This window comes from Anser anser (assembly GCF_964211835.1).
Source record: "Anser anser genome assembly, chromosome: 1".
In the NCBI taxonomy this organism is placed as follows: domain Eukaryota; kingdom Metazoa; phylum Chordata; class Aves; order Anseriformes; family Anatidae; genus Anser; species Anser anser.
This window is the reverse complement of record NC_139720.1, coordinates 17,539,210-17,546,902: the sequence shown is the minus strand read 5'-3', so window position 1 is coordinate 17,546,902 and position 7,693 is coordinate 17,539,210. Positions and strand designations below refer to the sequence as shown.

Sequence of the window (7,693 nt, the reverse complement as noted above, 5' to 3'; positions counted from 1 at the left end):
CCTCATCACTGTTATTCAGGTGAAGATTCTTTTTTTTTTAAAAAAAAAAAAAAAAAAACTCCTGGTTTCATCCTAACATTTAATAGGAATATTCTGAGAAAAGAAAGAATGAAAACCACTTTTTTTTCTGCATTGTTATATTATGAAGAATGGTTAGTTAGAAACGAAGGAGATAAGATAGGTAGAAACCATAGAAATAGATCATAGATGCCATTTGGAAGAACATCATTGGATTCCAATAACCAGTTTAATAAAATCAAATAATTCCCAGGTAGACTAGTTGTACATGGCTAAATTTCACCCTCAGCTGAACTAAATGCATATAGGTTACGTTGCTATTATTAAGTAAAAGTCTATCCTGTAGAGTAAAAGTCTGTATGCAAAAAAAAAAAAAAAATTACACTTTGCAAACACTTGTTTTATTAAGTTTGGCTTTTTTATGATGCCTTTCCCACAGAATAATACAGTAAATTCCCCATAGCACCAATAGAATTTTTAACAGTTTACATTATAATAATGAAAATTCATCATATCATAAATAAATAATCACTAAGGTTGCTGTTTTTGTCCAATATAGTCCAAATGAGCTGATCACCATTTCTCCTTTCACAGTGTCAAGGCTGTACAGGTAATACCCTAGAAAATGTTTTTGAAATGCAATAAATATTGCCTTGTGAATATGTACAACCATTCTTTGGTTTTGCTTCATTTTGCCAATTATTGTCATAACAGAAATATTGCTAAAACATGATTTTCTATGCACTTTATTGGAGTGATTATTGCAGAGAGTGCAGATCTTCAAACCCATCTACATCCATCTTGATAAGCACATAAACAGAAGCTTACTAAATAGCCTATTTTGTCATACTTTGTTACACACATTTGAATGAGAAAGATTTTTGCCTTTTTTCCTTTGCTATGTCTAATAACCTAAATACCAAACTCGATATATGTAACCTTTGTAGATACAACACCTTGCTCTTTCATGATCTCATTTCTGACTTTTGCAATATATTGATTTTATGTCATAATGCAATGATGAGCCCCCTCTGTATACAACTGATTGTACCAGAAAATGGTCTAGTATTTATGCAATGGCTTTGTTGTCCTGGCCTGAAAATTTATTTATGGCTGCACAATTAAATCAACTCTGTTCCTTCATCTCTCCCTCCCCTTACTTTAGACACAGAAAGGGTGCAGTACTGTGAATTATCTCCTGAAGTCAAAACTACCACAAAAAATAACAGTAGCATTCTCTACCTCTGCTCTTTCATGCTTTCTCTAGACACCTTGGCATCTCTGCACACTCTCAAGATCATGTGCGGGCTTTACTGAACATTTAATTGCTGACAAAAAAATATAATAAGGTAGCAGATCCAGAGGAGAGGAAAATTAAATGTTCCAGAGTTACTTTATTGAAATTTCAGTTCTTCTGAGTTTATAGTTGTAGGCAGGGGTGGAATTTCAAAAATGCAATTTCAGAGTACTTTTATGGAGTTCCTTGCTTGACTACTGGAAGCTGTAATCATCACAATAAAATCCTGAGATGAGGTGCCAATATAGCATATCTTATGCCAGTGTAGTAAGATATGTCCTACAAATAAACTCTACTACAATTGGGCAGATCAATCCAGTCCTACCTAATAGCATTTCAGGTATTCATAGCAGACTCTGCATGTAGACTTTTTTTTTTTAAAGCTTATTTAATAAACAGTATATTTTATGGTGAAGGGAGTTTAGTATTTCATTCATTGGATTTTGATTATACCGCATTATATGGGAAGACGTTGACTTATTCTTTAAACAGAAAGAAACAACTGATACTCTATAGCTAAGTACATCACAAACAATGTTTTCCCCCTAGAGTTCTCTTCTCTTTAGGATACTGTGAAATAACTCATGAAAGTCTGAGTCTCAGATATCTGGGATTTCCAAACCTCAAGGAAGATGCTGAAGGAAATGTTGGAGCAGGTTTCTTGACTGTAAGAACCAGGCGGCAGGACCTTGTTTTCTTCTATATCTCTCACAGGACAGAACACAGTTTCAGCACTTAATAATCTAATTGTAGCACTTCCTTTGAAGGTGATGGATTTGTGGAAGTTGATCTTTTAAAAAGTTATTTAAACAGAAGCTGAACCTGTTCAGAGACAAAGAACTCCTGCATTTCAATAGAAAAGGGCAAAGAGGACATGCATAATTAGATGGGAAAATCAAGATTAATGAGTATGACAAAATCCCTCCAGATCCATAAGGCTTGTATTTGCTTCCTACTATCTTTCTTTAATACAGAGACTTTTCCTCATTATCACCAATCATCAAAAGATATTTCTACTACTTGAAATCTACGCACTTTATATGACTTCTTACGAATAAGGTAGGAGAAATGCAGAGGAAGAATGCACCTATTTTACCTTCTTATAGCATTTGAAGGGTTTGATCTTTGCCAAAATAACAGATTACAAAATCATACAAGCAAAAAATTAGGCTGTATGTACATCAGTGTGCATCTTTTGCGCTTAGATCTAAGACTTTGAATTTGCATGTGTTAAAATGTATCATTCTTGAATGTACATGGCTTGCTAGAAGAGATGCCCTGATCAATTTTGTTTTCAAAATTCACAACTGAAAGTTTTGGCTTTCTGTTTTTCACTTTTTTCACTAGGAGATTGTTAGAGGCTGAGTGGCAGTGGGCCAAGACAGATAACCTGCACTACCCCATGAGGAGAATAAATCTTATTTGATTCAGATCCATAATGGACCTTAATGGTCCATTACCCATACCTTTTGACATGCATAAGTTAGCCTGTCTTTTTTTCATTTAGTACATATCACATTGATTTTGTAAAGTATAATTTTTAAACATGAATCACAGAGCTGCAAAGCCATATATCTCACAGGAAATTCTTTTACCAATGCAATTTTCCTTGTCAGCATAAGTTTTAAGTTCAATCCTTAAATAGACAACACATTAACAAAGTTAACGGATATTAATGTTATCACTGTATCATTCTTTTATATTTAGATAAGGGAATCCTGCACAACTGAAAAGAGTACTGTGTCTAGGACTGATGTCAGACGCACTGACCTATTGATATTTGGATCTTACATTTTTTCCCCTATCAATATTAACATACTTTTTCCAGTTCTCTCTGGCTGTTCCCTCATTCTAAGACATGTTAAAAAGTGAAAACAGTGACCGACTCGGGAGGTTCTTTAGCAAACTTTAGAAAAACTCTTGAATTATTATTATTATTGTTTAATTTTAGATATATTTCATGTTAGGAGATAATGATTAACTTTCTCCACGGAATGGAGATAACTTTGGAAATGGAAATAACTTTTAACTTTATGCAGTACAACATGCATAATATTGGCAAAACGAAAGATTGGAATCAGTTCTTTTATATGCATTTTTTTTTCCACTAAAGCATCTAATTTTTGCAAATAAATATAACTGAGGCTGAGCTCATCAACACATTTTTATACTTCCTAAAAATACCTTATTCTCCAGCAATATTCAGGAATTTTTTGGCATACCAGAAGCACTTGCTGTCCTATAAAAGTTAAGTATATTTTTGTCTAATGAAAAGGGGAAAAAAATCAAAGAAATAGAAAATCTCTCTTGATATTCACATATATTAAAATGAATAATGGAATTCCAAAGAAATTCCAAATAATAGCTGTCTAGTTAACTAAGGACCAGTCATCTCACTCAAACTTCACTCCCTTAAAGCGCTGCTCACTCTTCCAGTAAGTATTCGAGGTAGTCAGAGGCAGTTTTCAACTGCAGGTCTATCAAAGTATAGCTGCTCACCATGAAGACACCATGAAACCCCAAAGGAAAATGGCAGGTCCTGGTGGCTCTGTATGACCTTTTCTGTCTGCTGAGATTGAACCTCTGTTTTCATTCACAGTTCAAATTATTCTACTGGTGAATTTAAGGGGCATCATTGACTTCATAATATTTTCCTTCACAGTACCTTTGCCTTTATAGTAAGAATAGTGATAGATACACACCATTTCAATATTCAAACTTATTTTCAGGTAAACAGTTAAATCTCAACAAGCAAAACTGTAGTGTATGGAAGTAAAGCCAGCTAGGAGATCACCTTAGAGAGAGAACAGGATTCAATTATTTTAAACTTTAAAACTAATTTTTGTCTGGATTTGTTTCATCTGCAGCAAAATCTATGTTTTGCCTTCCTGAACCAGACTGAGGAGTTCTCTGATATCAGAAATTTTCTAGCTGTGAATGTGTTTATAAAATATCAGTCCCTTTCTTACCTCTTGCTCAGGCTGTGAACAGATATATTATTTCATGGAACTATTTATCTTGACAATCTTGTCCTGCAGTAAAGCAAAGTAACATTTAATGTCTTTTAGGGGAGAAATGTAAGAACAAGTTCAAGTTCCTATTTTATAATTTTTTCCAGGTTCATTAAGCTTTCAAACTCTCTAATATGCACTACTGAATGGGAGGGGTGAGAGGTTTTCCAGCTCATCTCATGCTTGCAATTTTTTCTGTTTTTCCAAAGTTTGCAAAAGTTGTATATTTACCTTGAACATATGCATTCCAGTATGAATTTCAATAATGTTGTAAAGAGAAGTAATGTCCCCATGCCAGCTGTATCTAATGTGTTCCAGTGGATTTTTGTTCCTCTGAGACACAGTATTACAGTACAGATTTATCTCCAATTGACCTTCATATCAGCCTGTCTACACAATATTTTAAAGCTTTTGCTGAAAGCTTACCTGGTTTCATAACTTTTTACATTCTAAATGATATCTTTCTATGGACTTTATAATATACCATTTGTTCAGAGTTTTTCTGGTATAAGCATCAAAATCAAGGTTCAGACTCATTCATTTTGTAAATGGCTGGAGGAAGGTAAACCATTACTATCCCCACCTGTTATTTTCATTCTCCTGGGGTTATAGTTACCAAAACAGAGTTTGAAATATAGAATATGAAATAATTTTCACCCACTTATTATCAGAGATCACTGTCTGTTATAAGCTTCTAGAGAAGGAGGGTTTAATCTTAGCTGTTAGGTTTTGCCCAGAAGCATCTGGAAAAAAAATCTCATATGTCTCCTCCTGTTAGTTTTGTTATTTAGACACTATTTAAAAAAAAAAAAAAAAAAAAGGCTATGAGGCTAGGAACATCTTAAGCTACTACAGCTAATTGCAAAATGCACATATGTCAGGATCCTAATCTGCAAATTAACTCAAGAAAAAAAAAAATCATATCGCTTCAAACAGCTGAATAATCATAAACACTAACAACTTAAGAACTTCTTTTGTGAATTTTCCTCAGATACTAAAAAAGTGGTGTCTGAAAGGAAACATGAATTTAATCACATTATCCAGCTAGATTTAATTAACAAATACTAAACAGCCTTTTAAGACACAATGTTAATGATAGTATTCTCTTCACATGAGATACTAACATCGTTCTTCTTCTCTAGAGAAATACTATAATGCATATTCACTACCATCTTTGTGACTCCCACACTCTCTATAGGGACTCTTGCTCCCACCTAAACACATTGGTCTACAATGTAAAACTAATGTGCTCAGAAAAACTTTTCCTAGACAAAGTCTGTGTTGAATTGTATCTATTATTTAGCTTAAACTTAAACTATATTCTTGGACGGAACTACCTACCACATGTCAGGTTTAACAGAACCTTACCATTCACCAAAGTAGTTTCTGGAGTTAATTTTCAACAAAAAACAACAGATACTATATATTTTCTCACACCACTGAACTGAAGGAAGGACCATATTTAAGAAGAAACAAAAATAAGAAAAAAAAATGTCTGTTTTCTTATGTTTGCAGAAATAGTAATGCTTTGCCCTAGCTCTCAAGTTCAGCTATCCACTTTCCCCACATGTAAGACTCAGGTTTCATTCTCAGGAAGAAAGCTATGGTAGTTCTGATAGTATGTGGTGGGCAACATCGTTCAGGTAGCAAATGGATCATCTTTTCCTCTGAGCCATCATGTTCTTCTGTTCCATGCTTTACATTTTTCTCATTTCTCAGCTACCCGGTTCCCCATCACCCCATTAGGACTTCTCCAAACAAGTCAGAAGCACTCAGAATGGGAAACAGAAATAAGATCTATAAGTTACAAAAGCTTCCTGTACCTGAGACTTTAAATCTATAAAACTATGTTAAGGTCCCTTGTAATCCATCCATCCAAGTTTTTTTTCTTAATTTCCATAGTATTTTTTTTCTTTTTCTTTTTTTTTTTTTTTTACTCACCTTTCACCTCACACCACCACAGGTGCAGCCATTCAAGTAGATTTGAGGATATATCAGCAACTACAAAAACAAATGAGGGTCCCAACATAATTAATTAATTAATTAAAACCACAAATAAGAAAAGTCAAATAGAACTAATTTAAAAATAAATAATAACAATAACAATAACAATAACAATAATAATAATAATAATAAAGATGAATTGAGAGAAAATGTTAAAGGAGAAATACAAAGAACTGAGAAAAAGAAAAGAAAGGGACTGCAAAAGAACTGCAGAAAACAGGAAGAAAAAATGTACAAGATGGAGAATAAAAATATGAAAAAGGGAAGATCTGAAAAATCGTGGCAGTCAGGCGATGTCTCTGGTGACTGGAAAAAGGGAAACATCACTCCCATTTTTAAAAAGGGTAGAAAGGAAGACCCAGGGAACTACAGACCAGTGAGCCTCACATCTGTGCCTGGCAAGATCATGGAACAGATCCTCCTGGAGGCATTGTTAAGATATGTGCGGCCCAAGGAGGTGATCCAGGACAGCCAACATGTCTTCACCAAGGGTAAATCATGCCTGACCAGTCTGGTGGCCTTCTATGATGGAGTGACTGCAACAGTTGAAAAGGGAAGACCAACCAATGTTATCTACCTGGACTTCTGTAAGGCCTTTGACACGGTCCTGCAAAACATCCTAATCTCCAAATTAGAAAGCTATGGATTTGAAGGGTGGACCATCCGGTGGATGAGGAATTGTCTCGATGGCCTCACCCAGAGTGTAGTGGTCAATGGTTCTATACCCAGGTGGAGGCCGGTGATGAGTGGTGTCCCTCAGGGGTCTGTCTTGGGACTGATGCTTTTGAATATCTCCATCAATGACATAGACGATGGGATTGAGTGCACCCTCAGCAAGTTTGCAGGTGACACCAAGCTGAGTGGTACGGTTTATACCAAAGAAGGAAGGGATGCCATCCAAAGGGACCTGGACAATCTTGAGAACTGGGCCCTTGTGAATTGCATGAGGTTCAACAACTCCAAGTGCAAGGTGTTGCACCTGGTTCAGGACAATCCCAGACAGGAGTATAGACTGGGAGAAGAACTCATTGAGAGAAGCCCTGAAGAGAAGGACTTGGGGGTTCTGGTAGACAAAAGGCTCAACAAGAGCCATGAGCAGTGCGCACTTGTAGCCCAGAAAGCCAACTGTATCCTGGGCTGCACCAACAGAGGGGCCAGCAGGTCGAGGTAGGGGATTGTCCCCCTCTACTCTGCCCTTGAGAGACCCCACCTGGAGTACTGTGTCCAGGTTTGGGGCCCCCAGAACCACAAAGATGTGGACCTGTTAAAGCAAGTCCAGAGGAGGGATACAAAGATGATTAGAGGGCTAGAGCACCTCTCCTATGAAGAAAGGAGGAGAGAGATGGGGGTGTTCAGCCTGGAG

The 7,693-nt window shown here is 35.9% G+C and overlaps 1 long non-coding RNA gene across 1 annotated transcript; it reads right to left on the bottom strand.

The window, feature by feature from the left end:
• Nucleotides 1-1,834: 1,834 nt before the first annotated feature.
• On the bottom strand, nt 1,835-6,198 carry LOC310893158. The gene is made up of 3 exons (XR_014578766.1): nt 6,150-6,198; nt 4,285-4,347; nt 1,835-2,137 (listed from the first exon to the last, which is right to left on the bottom strand). It is a non-coding gene; the product is annotated as an uncharacterized lncRNA (long non-coding RNA).
• Between the last annotated feature and the right edge of the window lie 1,495 nt (nt 6,199-7,693).